Here is a 15,202-nt window from a genome sequence, read left to right on the forward strand (position 1 = left end):
TGGTTATGGCAGCTGAGTTAAGATTTGTCTGCATATTTTTTGTCTTGCTTTGTTTAAATAAAGGCTACTGCTAGTGGGGATCTCGGAGGCTAAAAGCCACAAAAAGTGGTGGGCCTGGATTGAGTAATTAAGAGCTGTTAGAGCACTCATCACCTAACTCAGACTTTCATATTAGGATAAGCTGGTCATGGAAGGCGTTAAAGGGACACTAAGTCTCCTGCCAATCCCAACAAAGCTCCCGTGCGTGCGGTGAGGCGCACTGTAGATCTCCCCTCCCCAGCAAGGTCCTTGCTGGCACACCTGCTTATTTTATGGCTAAGAATGATCATCCTGGAAGTTGCAGATGTTGAGCAAGATGGAAAATGTTACTAAAATCAACGTGGAGGGCAGCCCGGGTGCCTCAGCGGTTTAGCGCTGCCTTCAGCCCAGGGCCTGACCCTGGAGACCCGGGATCTAGTCCCACGTGGGGCTCCCTGCGTGGAGCCTGCTTCTCCCTCTGCCTGTGTCTCTGCCTCTGTGTGTGTGTGTGTGTGTGTGTGTCTCATGAATAAATAAATAAAATATTTAATAATTAATTAATTAATTAATTAATAATAAATAAATAAATTTAAAACAATGTGGAATTATCATGGCCATTATGGGGACCGTTTCAATTATACAACATCATTTAAGACGTGCATTTGAAAGCAAAGGTTCCCAAATTAAAAAGAATGCCTCTTGAAATTGGTAAGCAGAAGCCTCCAAAAGGTCAAAAATAACAAAATAGTTTCATTGAAAGATCCATTGCACAAGGCTAAAGAAAAATTAAAGATATAAGAGGTACATAAGGTAAAAGATTCTAAAGACTGACAAAACTCCCACTGTTGTCATCGTCCCTCAGTGGAGGAGTCATTCTATTCATCCTTGTCTGAATTGTTTTTCCATTCAGGCACAACCATAAAAAAAAAAGAAGAAAAGAAAAAAAGAAAAAAAGAAAAGAAAAGAAAAGAAAAGAAAAGAAAAGAAAAGAAAAGAAAAGAGGAAAGGAAAGGAAAGGAAAGGAAAGGAAAGGAAAGGAAAGGAAAAAGGAAAAGAAAAGAGAAAAGAAAGAAAGAGAGAAAGAAAGAAAGAAAGAGAAAGAAAGAAAGAAAGAAAGAAAGAAAGAAAGAAAGAAAGAAAGAAAGAAAGAGGGAGGGAGGGAGGGAGGGAGGAAGGAAGGAAGGAAGGAAGGAAGGAAGGAAGGAAGGAAGGGAGGGAGGAAGAAAGATCTGCCAAGTTAATGGCCTCAGAGTCACCCCTATATCTATCTTCAAGGGAAGATTCCCACATGGGCCCCTTCCAGAGTCATCCAAATTGAGGGATTTCCTGGTAAACTGCTACATTATTCCTTTAAACAGCCAAGGGGAAATGCTGGTAGATACCAGAGCCTGTAGAGGGGGTCCCTGGAAAACTGGCAAAAGCCAGCAAAAGGTAAAAATTCTTACCAGAATCAGCTCTTCAGAATTTCTGTCTGTAGTGCCCAGTCCAGAGTGGAAATCCTTTGCAAATCCAAATCCACTATTTATTGATCCTTTTTCTACCAACAAAAATTATTGCCTTCCTATTTGCGTCACTGGGTTTGGCTTCCTGCCTGCTTGGGATATGTAGGTTGTTGGTTCTTTCTTTTGGCTAATATTCTTTGCACCCTCTTTCAGGATCCAAGCAGGTTTATTCAAGATTGCCAGAAACATTTAGAATGAAAATGATGTACCCAGAGAGAAAGAAAGCAAATTGAAGATAATGTAGTTGGATTGGTGGGGGGGAGGGGAGAGGATTGACATATGATAGCATTTGAATTACGATCCCAATTTTTTTTTTTTTTTTTTTTTAGATTTTACTTATTCATGAGAGACACAGAGAGAGGCAGAAAGAGAGACAGAGACAGGAGAAGCAGGCTCCATGCAAGGAGCCCGATGTGGGACTCAATCTTGGGACCCCGGGATCACGCCCCAAGCCAAAGGCAGATGCTCAACCACTGAGCCACCCAGACGTCCCACAACCCAAATCTTTGAGGAATTGAGAATAACTATCCTAATCTTACAAATATTTTGTAAAACAAAGATCAGTTCTAGAGGCAATTCAAAATGCACCTTTTTACAAATCCCAAAACTTCTCTCGATTATTGCAAAAGAGTTGGAAATTCTTGGCCTTAGGAAACCAAAGTCATTTTTGAAAGAGCTCTTCTTTCTGCGTCCATTAAAGTTATACATTTAATTATGTCTGTGAAATGTAAACACAGCCCACAATTACCAGAGACTGAAGGAGAAAAGGCGGAAAGAGTACTTTTCAAAATAGAAACTTCTAAATGGGCTGTAGTGTCCAAATGCTAGCACAGCCTCCTTAAGATTAATTGTCCATGAGAGACACAGGGAGGAAGGTAGAGACACAGCAGAGGAAGAAGCAAGCTTCAAGCAGGGAGCACAATGCAGGCCTCAATCACAGGAACCCAGGATCACAACCTGAGCCAAAGGCAGATGCTCAGGGTGACCACTGAGTCACCCAGGCACCTTGTGTGTATGTCTTTATATGTGTACATTTTACATATGAGATCTTATTCTATCTCCGATGGCATTACTAAATTAATTTGTAAAAGAGCTCTAGTTGGTTTGAAGGTGAGCACTTGTAAGATTTGAGGGTTCTAAAATTCTCAGAAAAATAGAAATAAATCCAAATGTTTTTCAAGGTCACATGATCCAGGATAATCTTCGGTAACTGAAAGTTTAAGTTCATTGGTTTAATTGACACAGGAATGTCTTTAGAGTTAACATTAAATATAAAACTTTTATTCTACCTGGATTTACTAGTCAAGTAAGTTCATTTTATCTCTTATAAGATCTGCTGACAAAAAATAAATAGCTTAGGATGACTGATTTTGTCTAATATTTAATAATTTTTGTAGGTAGTCTAAGCAATTCTTTTTTTTAAAGAATTTATTCATGAGAGACACACAGAAACAGGCAGAGACATAGGCAGAGGAAGAAGCAGGCTCCCCATGAGGTCTCCGACGTGGGATTTGATCCCAGGACCCTGGGATCATGTCCTGAGCCAATGGCAGATGCTCAACTACTGAACCACTCAAGCATCCCAGTCTAAGCAATTCTTAAAAACAATTGAATTAAATAGATGTAAGCTAACATAAAAGTTTATAAGTGAATTTTGCAGCAATATTTATGTCTACTTAAGTAGTTTCCTCAAATCTTTTTGGGAAACTAAAACCTTTGCTAAAGGTTTTACATAAAACCTAAAGTTAGGTGGTAAATTAACTTCATTGAATATGTACATCTCCCAATAAGATGAAATAATAAATCATTAATTGCTGAATATACATTTATCTACTTTTGGGTTCTTCTCACAGAGAAACTAAAAGATATTCAGATGTGTTAGTGCTATATTAGAAAATTTAAAAAGACATGTGCTTCTAAAATTATGAAATGTACTTATACACTTGTAAATTTAAAGAATGTGGTATAACAGGCAGTTCACAACTGAAACTAAGGTTTCTGGGGCGCCTGGGTGGCTCAGTGGGTTAAGTGTCTGCCTTGGGCTCAGGTCATGATCTTGGGAGTCCTGGGATCCAGCTCCTCATTGTCAGACTCTCTGCTTAGCAAGGAATCTGCTAGTCCCTCTGTTTCCCCCTCTACTCCCTCCACCTCTGTTCGCGTGCCCTTTCTCTCTCTCTCAAGTAAATAAAAACCTTTTTAAAAATTAAAAAAAGAGAAACCCCTTCATTTGTTTCATTCAGTGGAGCTCCCCTCCACTTGCTAGATGAGATGCTGCCTGATTCAGGAATCCTTCAATAAGCCAATTCGATCTTCAAGTTTAGTTGGTTGAATTTTCTTTTTTTTTTTTTTTAAGATTTTATTCATTTATCCATGAGAGACACACGGGGGTGGGTGGGGCAGAGACCCAGGCAGAGGGAAAAGCAGGCTCCATGCAGGGAGCCCGACGTGAGACTCGATCCAGGTTCTCCAGGATCAGGCTCTGAGCTGAAGGCGGCACTAAACCACTGAGCCACCCGGGCTGCCCATGAATTTTGTTTCTTAACAGAAAGATCCATGGAGAAAGTGGCATTTGTACTGGGTTTTAAAGAAACTGAACAGGCAGAGATAAGGAGAGAACAACTAAGATGATTTGCTGTCCCCCAATATCTGTTCCCTTAGTAATCATGCCCCAACATTTCAGCTGTGCCATTGTACACTCAGAATAAGGATTACATTTCCCAGCGTCCCTCTCAGCCAGGCATGGCCTCTTGACCAAGTTCTGGATAAAAGGATATAGCAGACATGAGGCATTCAACCTTCAGGAAGTATTCTTCAATTCGGGGAGCACCCCCTCCCTTTCTTTCTCTCCCTCCTGCTGGCTACAATGTGAACTTAATGATATAAGCTGAAGCAGCTATCTTTGACCTAAGGGAATGCTACACAATGAGAATATTGCACTATTATGTTGAAACAGTCTGAGTCCATGAAGATCATCAAGATCATACAAGAGGTGGGATGCCTGGGTGGCTCAGTGGTTGAGCTCACATGGTGATCACAAGGACCAGGATCGAGTCCCGCATCCAGCTCCCTACATGGAGCCTGCTTCTCCTTCTGCCTGGGTCTCTGCCTCTGTCTCTCTCTCTCTCTCTCTCTCATGAATAAATAAATAAAATCTTAAAAAAAAATATCATACAAGGGTGCCTGGGTAGCTGAGTCAGCTAAGCATCTGACTTTTGATTTCAGCTCAGGTTGTGATCTCAGGGTCATGAGATGCAGCCCTGCCTGGGTCTCTGCACTGAATATGGAGACTGCTTGAGATTCGTTCTCTCCTGCCCCCACCACTGGCACACATGTAAGCGCGCTCTCTCTCTCTCTTTCAAAAAAAAAATAATAATAATAATAATAATAATAATAATAAAATAGAGGCATCTGGGTGGCTCAGTCCGTTAAGCATCTGACTCTTGATTTCAGCTCAGGTCATGATTTCAGAGTTGTGGGATCAAGCCCATCAATGGGTACTGTGTTCAGCAAGGAGTCTGCTGGAGATTCTCTCTCTCCCTCTGCCTCCACCCCTCCCTTTGCTCTCTCTCCCTCTCAAAATATATAAATAAAATCTTATTTTAAAAACTTCTCTTCCATTAAAAAATAGTAATAATAATATTAAAATAAAAATAAAGACCATGTGAGACCCACTGTGATCTCGTTTAAGCCACTGTTATATTTATGTCTTAGGTTGGGCTGCCTGCCACAGATCCTGAGACCAGGCCTCACTTCAAGTGAACTATTTTTTTTTTTTTTAGATTTTATTTATTTATTCATGAGAGACAGAGACATAGGCAGAGACAGAAGCAGGGAGCCCACAGGGAGCCCAATGCAGGACTCGATCCCAGGACCCCAGGATCATGCCCTGAGCTGAAGGCAGATGCTCAACCGCTGAGCCACCCAGGCGTCCCCCAAGCAAACCATTAAATGCCTCCAGGAGGAATAAGTAAGGGATTTGGGGAAGCAAAGCAGAGATGGAAAGGAAGACAAGGGTGTGCTTTCAGCAAAGTGCCAGCCTCAAGCTGATCCTGAAAGGGAGCTCTGATACACAAATTACACCTCAGAGTTTGTCCTAATTTGAGATGACAGACTGGGCTTTTGTCCTTCTTTACTAGTTCAGCTAAAGCCTGCCCCAGGCCCTCTGCATGTCCAGAAGCTATGGGAAATGATAAACAAGTCCAAGGGGATCTGATACCAACTCAAAAGGCCTCTTACTCTGGGTTTTTGATCACTCGTAGCTGAACCTAATTCTCACAAGTACCAAAGCCATTCCAGCAGAGGGGAGAGTGTAAAGTGTACTGAGCCTAGGGGGAAAGAGTGTATATCAAGGTATAGGAAAGGAAGAAATAGAAAACAAGGTTGGGAAACCAAATTTTAGTCATTTGGACTATATGGAAAGCTTCAAATGCCTGGCCAAGGAGGACCTTTGAACAGGATGATTCAAAAAATGAATTTGGTGATGATGTGTGGGATGAACTGGAATGAGACTCATGTGGTGTAATGCCCATTGTTTGGTCATATTTGTAGTCCAGGCAAGAGGTGACTCAAGCCCAGGTGATGGTTCTGAGAAGGGAAAGGAGCAAAAAACGATTGCAAAGCCTTATAAAGACTTGGTCTTTCTAATTGCTTTGATGTGGGAAGCAGGAGACAGAGGATCTAAGCATGAGGCCGGGCCTGGGTTCCAGCCTATGTAAACACCACCCTGGGAGAAGGATGATGTCACCAACAGAAATGGGTAGCTGAGGAAAAGGAAGGAATTTGAGAGGAAATATGAATTCTTCCTTTTGCACATGGTGGTTTTGAGAGAAAGGGAAGCTTGTAATTGGAGCTGCTCAGCAGATAGAAATTCAAGGCTGAAGAGTCCTGCGTGGCAGCTATGGATTTGGGCCACAGACAATACATAAGTGAACAAGCATGACTGTGTCCCAAAATAGTCTTTATTCTTTTTTAAGATTTTATTTATTTATTCATGAGAGACACGGAGAGAGAGGAGAGACACAGGCAGAGGGAGAAGCAGGCTCCCTACAGGAAGCCTGATGCAGGACTTGATCCGGGGACTCCGTGACCTGAGCCAAAGGCTTAACCACTGAGCCACCTAGACAACCCTCCAATAAAAACTTTAATTATGGACACTGAAGTTTCAATTTTTTATAATGTTCATGTGCCATGAGTTATTTTTTCTTTTTTCAACTATTTAAAAATGTAAAAAGAGGGGGGAGGGGATTGATGACAGAGTGCATCTGGCTGGCTCACTTGGCAAAGCATGTAACTTTTGATCTCTCGGTCTTGAGTTCAAGCCCCATTTTGGGTGTAGAGCTTACTTTAAAAATATGTTTTTAAAAAAATATATGTTTTTAATAAATAAAAGTGTAAAAACAAAATTCTTAGGTCATAGAGAAATAGGTGGCAGCCAGACTTGGCCTAGGAGCTGTAGCTCATCTTGCTGTGGCCTCCTGATTTCGGCTTTAGCAGCAGCTGAAGAACACCTCCTTGGGGACACTAGCAGAGTCACGAGTGCTTGCCCCCAGGAGTCCACACAGCTGTCACAGTGCATCCTCATTCTGTGGTCTGAGAAGTAGCCAGGAGGCTGCTCCACTCAGCCCAGAGGTTCTGGCAACACTACCTCTTCTCTCTGTTCCTCCAGCTCAGGGTTAATAATGCTTCTGGAAGTTACCACATCTAATCACCACAATGCCTGTTTGCTCTCCCAATCCTCCAACACTGGACTATCAATTCTCTGTACATACCCCCTGTTTGGAGTGCCTTCCATAGAATCATTTTCTTGGCTAGGCTCAGACTGACACAGAAATCATTGTGTTTTGGTGGGGGGGAAGAGGAAAAGAAAGCCAAAAAAGGAGCCAGAGAAGCAGGAGGCAAAGTAGGTATGTTTTGAAACTGAAGGGAAAAGAGGTTTGGGAAGATGGGCATGGTGAGCCACTGAGAGAGGAGGAAGCTTGAGAAAAGGCTGATGAATACAGGATCAGGAAGAACTGCCAAACCTTCCAGAAGCATCTTCTGGGGATGGCAGAGGTAGGTGTGAGGTAGCTCCATCTTGGGAGAGTATGAAGGGCAGGAAGATTGAGGAAAGGAGTTGATGTGGTGCCTGGGCCCCCTACCCATGCAGGAGATAAAAATAGAGACAGTGATGCCCATGTCAGGACTGTTGGTTACCTCTGCAAACACATGGGACCCATGGAGTGGCCACCTGCCCTCCTCCAATAACCCACCCCATGCTGTGCCCCCAGCCCTTCCCCTGACAACAACACATCTGGGCAACTGGCCAAGGGTCCCTTGCTTCTGCAGATGGCCTCCTGATGAACTCTTCCTTTGAAACAGACACATCAAGTTAACAAATGTTTGAACATTCTACTTTAAGGAAATTCTGGTTGACCTGATTGATTTATGAGCCTGCTTTGCAGAAATTGACTGAGCTGAGATTGGAACCGAGAAGAATTCTTGCAGTTGTACAGAAGGGACCAGGGGTCAAGGGAACCACTGTGATGATACCCTAAGATCTCCCCTGTTTGCCATGCTGGCGCCATCTTGTATACACACGATAGAAGTACAACTATGTCACTGGGTGGCACCTTCACAGAATCAGCAATAACATTCCCTTGCACCTCACTTTTCCCAACTTCCAATTACCTACATCCATTCAAGAGCTCCACTCCCCCATATCACCCCTGTCTTGGAAAAAAAATCCCATAAATACTCAGCTCCCCTTATCCTCAAGAAGGTGGATTTGAGGGATCCCTGGGTGGCGCAGCGGTTTGGCGCCTGCCTTTGGCCCAGGGCGCGATCCTGGAGACCCGGGATGGAATCCCACATCGGGCTCCCGGTGCATGGAGCCTGCTTCTCCCTCTGCCTGTGTCTCTGCCTCTCTCTCTCTCTCTCTGTGACTATCATAAATAAATAAAAAAAAAAATTAAAAAAAAAAAAACAAAAAAAAACAAGAAGGTGGATTTGAGAAATTATCTCCTGTCTCCTTGCTTGGTGCCCTGCAGTAAAACTTTCTCTCTGCCACAAAACCGCTGTCAGTGTTCAGCTTACTGAGCATCCAGCAATGGCTCCTTGTCCAATAACACCCTTGTGGGTAGGCAAGCATGGGCAGATTACTATTGGCCACCTCTCAGGCCCTGCAGAGGCCTGACTACAGCATGACAGCCAGGGACAACCTGCAAGAGCTGTCATAGCAGGTGCACAGGGCTAGGGGTGTTTTCAAGGTCTTCATGACTTAGAAATCCAGCAACTGTTTATTCAGATCCTCTTATGTGCCAGGTACTTCTGTAGGTGCTAGGGAGTGCAGTGAGTTTAAAGATATCTATTCCTGGCAGCCTGGGTGGCTCAGCAGTTTAGGCGCCGCCTGCCTTTGGCCCAGGGCTTGATCCTGGAGTCCCAGGATCGAGTCTCGTGTCGGGCTCCCTGCATGGAGCCTGCTTCTCTCTCTGCCTCTCTCTCTCTCTCTCTCTCTGTCTACCATGAATAAATAAATAAAATCTTTAAAAAAAAAAAAAAAACAGGATATCTATTCCTTTGGGCACCTGGCTGGCTCAGTCAGTAGAGCATACAACTCTTGATCTTGGGTTGTAAGTTTAGGCCACATGTTGGGTGTAGAGATTTCTTAAAAATAAAATTTTTAAAAGAATCAAATTAGGGGTGCCTGGGTGGCTCAGTCAGTTAAGCATCTGCCTTCAGCTCAGATCATGATCCCACAGTCCTGGGATGGAACCCCACATAGGGTTCCCTACTCATCGGGGAGCCTACTTCTCTCTCTACCCCACCTTTCCCCTGCTCATGCTTTCTCCCTCTATCTCTTTCAAATAAATATAATACTTTTAAAAACTAATAAAAAATTAATTAATTAAATTAAAAATCTATTCCTTTAAGGAGTTTACATTCCTGTGGAGGGAGACAGGCAATCAAAGAAACACGAAGGGCAGGGCCCGAGAAATGCTCTGAAAAAAAAAAAATACAGCAAGGTGAGTGAGGCAAGAAATGTGGGATGGAGTGTTTGTTTCATACTGGGCCAGGTTGGGCAAAAGATGACAAGGCAAAAAGTGAGCAGAGGCCTGGAGGAAATGGGGAGAGTACAGAATGTTCTGGAGAGCAGTGAAAATTAAGGTAAAATCAGGAGACAGGGTGTTTGGTGTAGCTCAGGAAACAGCAAGGAAACCAGTGGCTACCAGTAGCCACTCTGTAGCTACAGTGAACAGACTGACAGGAAGGATAGAAATTAAGTCAAGGAGGGCCAGGCTTCCAGTCCATGATGAGGACTTCAGCTGTTGCTCTGAGTGGAGGTTTGGAGCTGAGCAGTGATGCATCTGATATTCACTGAAAAAGGTTGCCTGTGACCACAGTGTGGAGAAGACACCATAGGGGGTCAAGATGATCCCTCCATTCTTAGAACAATGTTACTAAAATAGGAATAAAAAATTAGAGAGCAAAAGGGAGCACCTGGGAGCTCAGTTGATTAAGGCCCACATTGGGCTCCTTGTTGGGCATTGAGCCTGCTTAAGATTCTCTCCTACTCTCCCTGCCCTCTAGCTCTGCTCGCCCACACACACACTCTCTCTCTCTCTCTCTCAAAAAAAAAAAAAAAAAACGGCAATCCCCACAAATACAGGCTGGTGCTCAACTGGCTGGGTGCCAAAATAATAGAAGAAAAGCTGTATGTCAGAGTTGGCTACACCCTAAACATGAATTAGTAGTCATGCCATGTAGCGAACAGGTAATCCCGGAATATGTGACATCTGACCCATAAAGACTAAGACGCTGACTCTGTGCCATGGCTGGAATACACAGGGCCCTGAACCGCATAGTTGCCTTATGTTTGAATGTTTCCCACCTGCCCTGCAGCCCAGACCTGTTTCTTCCATAGGTGCTTTCTCCCAGTGTTTTCCCCTCTCTCCTGGCTGGGCTTGTAACGCTGTCATTCATTCAGCAACTACCATGTGTAAAATGTAATGAGGAGCACCACGGGAGAGTCTCTGATAAGAACTTGAAGTTTGAATCTTTTATTAATTGTACCTCGAGAACTGTGTCTGCTGTGGGTACAAATCTCTCTCGTTACCCGCTTCTGGTTCATCCTCTCATGGAGGGCTTTTTCTCACCCTTGGGACATATGCCCTGCCAGACAAAGGTCTCCCCTGCAGCTGAAAATCACAGGATTCTATCTGGGTCAGGCCCGACAGCCTAGTCTCAATCTGCACACAAGTGAAGATATTCAGGCCCAGGGTGGGCAGAATCGTGCAGGGAACCAAGGAGTCTTTACCTTCTCCCCTCTTACCTCAAGCTCAGGTGCTACATGGTTGGAGCAATGCCAAAGTGTAAGGGACCCACAGCCAGTCCTTGTCACCTTTCCTTGTAGGTAATGGAGAAGGAAGTCCCTGAAGAGTCCTGGATCCAGAAAGAATGAAACCTTGAAGCAAGGGACATTGAGTGGCTGAGTCGCACCAGAATACTTGAGCCAGTTTCTACCCTGCAGAGAGGCAGATCTCCAGAGCTTGGAGATCCCAGCCCTGAGGATTCCCAAGGGTCTGTGGCTCTGTGGCTCTGTGTCCAGCCTCCTGCTCTAGAGCTCCAGACAGAGCCCTGCGCACTGGACACAACCAGCCAAAGACTCTGAGAGACCACAGGGGCTAGGGACAAAACCCCTAGCCCAGAAACTGTGGCCAAGAGCCCTGTGTTAGCTGCGTGGCCTCTAACTAGCAGGAGCTAGAGGCAGGGAAGAAGGGGAGGCCAAAAACAAGGACTGCTGGACCAGACAAGTGTCACCCACTCTGCCAGGCTCTTCCCTGGCTATGCAGCTTAATTCTCTTCACACTTGTTAGGCATGACTATGCCCAACAGAACAGATAAGAAGAAATCTGGGTCTCAGACTGGTCCCATATCTTGTCCAAAGACGACACACACTACAGACTCCAGAGCCAGTGCCGACTCCTGTGCTGCTGAGAAGAGCCCCCTGGAGCCTTTTCAAGGGCCCTAGCCACTTGTGTGGAGCCTGTGGACAAGCTCAGACCTAACATCTAAGTCGTGTCTATCATGAAGAGTTACTGGATAGTTGAATGTCAAGTGACTTCACAACACCCCCACCCCCACCATCATCAGCACCCCACACCCCTGCCCCAGGGGCCCCAGGCCTTCTGCCCTTCCCATCCTAAACTGGCCAAATCCCAAACCCAACTGATAATGGGTTTTACTAGCATGAGTGCATTCCAAAGGGAGGAGGGTCCAGCCCAGTTGGAGCTACCACAGTGGCCAGAAGCTCATCCCTCTAGTGCACTGGGCTTCTTTTTTTGTCTCACTCCCACCAATACTCTCTCTTTTTTCTTTCTTTCTTTGTATTTTTTTCAAGATCTTAAAAAAATTATTTATTCATGACAGACACAGAGAGAGGCAGAGATATAGGCAGAGGGAGAAGCAGGCTCCTCGCAGATCGATCACCAGATCCAGATCACGTCCTGAGCCCAAGACAGACACTCAACTACTGAGCCACCCAGGCATCCCTCTCTCTTCTTTCTGCAGCAGATTCCCACACCGGTGGAGCCTAGCATAAGGAACAGTCCCCATTCGTCACAGTTTTGCTGCGCCCCCACACCTCTCTCCCCTCTCCCTGGTTGCCTCCTCCTCACCAGGGCACCAATTTGGCTGGAATAACTTGAGCTTTGAGTTTCAGAACGAGTCCAGAAAACCCAGTAGCCCAGTGTAATCTTGGAAGGGCTAGCAGCCCCAGAGGTCAGGTGACCACCTTTGGTTTCTTATTGTTCCTCAGGCTTTGCTTAGCATCAAATTGGGATCCCTGCCCTCTAGGCCAAGGGGTCGGGGAATGGGGGAGGAGCAGAACCATAAATAACACAATGTAAGAAACTCCAGAGCTGCCCTAGGCATAGAGTCCCATGTTCCACTTGGAGAGTGGCCCCGCACCACTGCACGGGGCTGCTCAGTCCTCGCTAAAGGGTGAAGTCAACTTCACCTTCTCCATGTCTCACATGATGACCAGGCTGCAGCTTGCTGCCTATTCCAGGCTCACTGGAAAGCTATGAAGCAAAGAACAGACCGGACAGGTAAGTGTGCTTGTATAAGCAGAGATTCTTTAGGGTGGGGTGGAGGTGACCTCATGGTGTGAAAGCCCTTGTTATTCCACCTAACACTTGTGCCAGAGCACATTCTGGTCTCTATGGTCACCCAAGAGCAGCCTTGCCCAGGAGGCCCTGGAGCCTAACCAGTAGAACTGGGTCTGTGGCTGCCAGGCCCGAGAAGGACTTGCACAAGGGCAAGGGAGGAAAGGGTGGGGCCCCTGCAGGCTCCATGGGCCAGATGGAGGAAGCGCTTTACCTGAAAAGGAATTTCACAGGTGTGGAAATCCACCCATGCTTCTTCTCAGCACACAGCATTTTGAACAGTCGTTCCCAGTTTTCTTCAAAGATGTCACTTCTAAAATATTTTTTTGATTTTTCTATTTTCACCAGAGAGAGTCAACTAGGTGCGAATGTGCCTTTACCAGGTGCTCACCTCCCATTTAATAAGGAAGTTCTTTGCGAAGAAGCAGTTGAAGCCTCAGGGGGTGAAAATCTGATCCAAAAAGCAAGACGAGTGAACCACCGAGTCCAGAGTGAACACCAGGAACCAGGAAGCCTGAAACAGAACGTCCCATGCAGACCTAAGTGGGAACATTATGGTTCAACCCTGCTGCCTTCTTCCCTTCGCCTGGCTGCCAAACCCCTATCTTCATGTACAAATAGAAACCATTATCATGAGATAAAGGGAATACTAATGTGGGATTTAGGAATGCTCTTGATATTTCCTTCCTATGTGATGTGTTGGATGACTGTGGCCTTGACTCTTGGCCTCTCCAAGCCCCCAGCTTCAAAATCCCAGGGGCCGGATCCTGGTGGCAGAGCGGTTTGGCGCCGCCTGCAGCCTGGGTTGTGATCCTGGAGACCCGGAATCGAGTCCCACATCGGGCTCCCTGCATGGAGCCTGCTTCTCCCTCTCCCTGTGTCTCTGCCTCTCTCCCTCTGTGTCTATGAATAAATAAATAAAATCTTTAAAAAAAAATCCCAGGGGCCCTAACCTCACCTCTCAGATGCACATGCACAGGGGCTATGGCTTAGTGCAAGTGGTGGTGAGGGAAGACTCAGAGCAGCACACTTGCAGAAAACAATTGGTTTCCTCTAGCTCTTGTGTGTCCTCCCCCTGCCACCACCCATGGCTCAGAGGTATGGGTTTCAAGCCTGCTAGCCTGGGACCAGCCTGCCTTCCCCTGATTCTCTGCTCCCATGCCAGTCATTTAAAGCACACAAACATGCAGACCTCAGTGTGAGGCAGGGTATCTCGGTGTGCACCCAAATCTAGTGCAGCCCTGCTGACTGCTCAGGTGGTTAGAGGGCTGCCCATCCTCCCTCCCTGATCCCAGACCACTCTAGGGAAAACTCAAGCTCTTTCTCCCAGCTCCAGGGGATGATACAGAGGGTCCAGCTCCTTAGCACAACCCCCAGGACCATCTATGTTTACCACACTAAGCTGCTCCCCCACAATACCCACAGAAAGCAAATGAAATGGGCTGAGGAGGGATGAGAGGGTACCACAAAATGCTGGACTTGGAGGCATGTGAATCCCCCTTTCAGAATCTCACACAAAAAAATGTCCTCTCCCCAAGGGAGGGGTGGGGAACAGATACCCATGCCCCACTTGCCCATTTTGGGGGTGGGGTCCCTTGGTTCATGGACCCCAGGTTAAAAATCCCTGCTCCATAGTGGCCTCGGTCCCACAGAGAGTGTAGAGAAAGAAGCAGAACTGTGTTCTCAAACATCTCTTTCCCTTTTCAGCAAGCCAAACCTGGGAGTTGCAAGAAGCGGGAGGGGACAGCCATCCAGAACATTCTGGAATCACAATCTGAGGAGCAGAGGGGAGCTGTGTGTGAAGCCAGCAGTGGCCAGCAGAGGAAATGCAGGGTCTGGCTGCAGGCCATTCTTACCCTAGCTCCCACCATCAGGATCTCCGGCCCCATCCTGACCCCTGGTGGCTGCCCATGGATGAGGCGGACACTCTTCCCCAGCTCCACCCTGCCTGGTCCCAGAATAACAGGAAAAATGAATCCCGCACCCCACAGGTGTGGCTAGGGTCCCCAGGAAGCACCAGCATGTTTCCTGGGGGTCCCTCAGGAGGGTTTAGCCCACTGCAGTCCCCAGGTGCCTCCTTTGTATAAGTCCAGCAACCGATCAAACAAATGTATATAAAGAAAACACGTTCACCTGTCATGTTGGCAAAAGGTGTGTTACAGAAGGTGTGTGTGTGTGTGTGTGTGTTTTGTGTGTGTGTGTGTGTGTGTGTGTGTGTGTGTAACTAAAGGTCAGTGCAGGTCAGGGTGCAATAAGACCAGCACTCTCGTGCACAATTGATGAGAGTACAAATTTGTACAACCCTTATGCAAGTGATTCAAGCAAAAGAAATCCAAAATCTTACAAAGTATTTCTACTCTCTGGCCCAGTGAGTCTACCGTTAGGAATCTGACTTCAAAAAATCAATACTCAAATAACATGATACTCAGAATTTGAAATATATGGGAAAGGAAAAAACAAGATGAGCCAAGCATGATAATTGCTGAGGCTAAATGATGAGTACATCAGAGTCCTTTATTTTGGTTTTTGGGGTGTTTGGTC

At 45.8% G+C, this 15,202-nt stretch overlaps 1 protein-coding gene across 2 annotated transcripts in view; it reads right to left on the reverse strand.

Annotated features, from left to right (window-relative positions):
- LOC121493112 (dehydrogenase/reductase SDR family member 2, mitochondrial-like) overlaps positions 1 to 15,202 on the reverse strand; it is a 46,143-nt gene that overhangs the window by 25,402 nt on the left and 5,539 nt on the right. The window contains exon 2 of one of the 2 annotated variants that reach the window (XM_041758726.1): positions 12,876 to 13,175. The gene's annotated coding sequence lies outside the window, so the exon portion shown is untranslated. Of the gene's footprint in view, positions 1 to 1,463; positions 1,489 to 12,875; positions 13,176 to 15,202 lie in introns of those variants that run through there. The other variant, XM_041758728.1, reaches the window with a different exon arrangement.

This window comes from Vulpes lagopus, chromosome 6 (genome assembly GCF_018345385.1).
Source record: "Vulpes lagopus strain Blue_001 chromosome 6, ASM1834538v1, whole genome shotgun sequence".
Classification (NCBI taxonomy): domain Eukaryota; kingdom Metazoa; phylum Chordata; class Mammalia; order Carnivora; family Canidae; genus Vulpes; species Vulpes lagopus.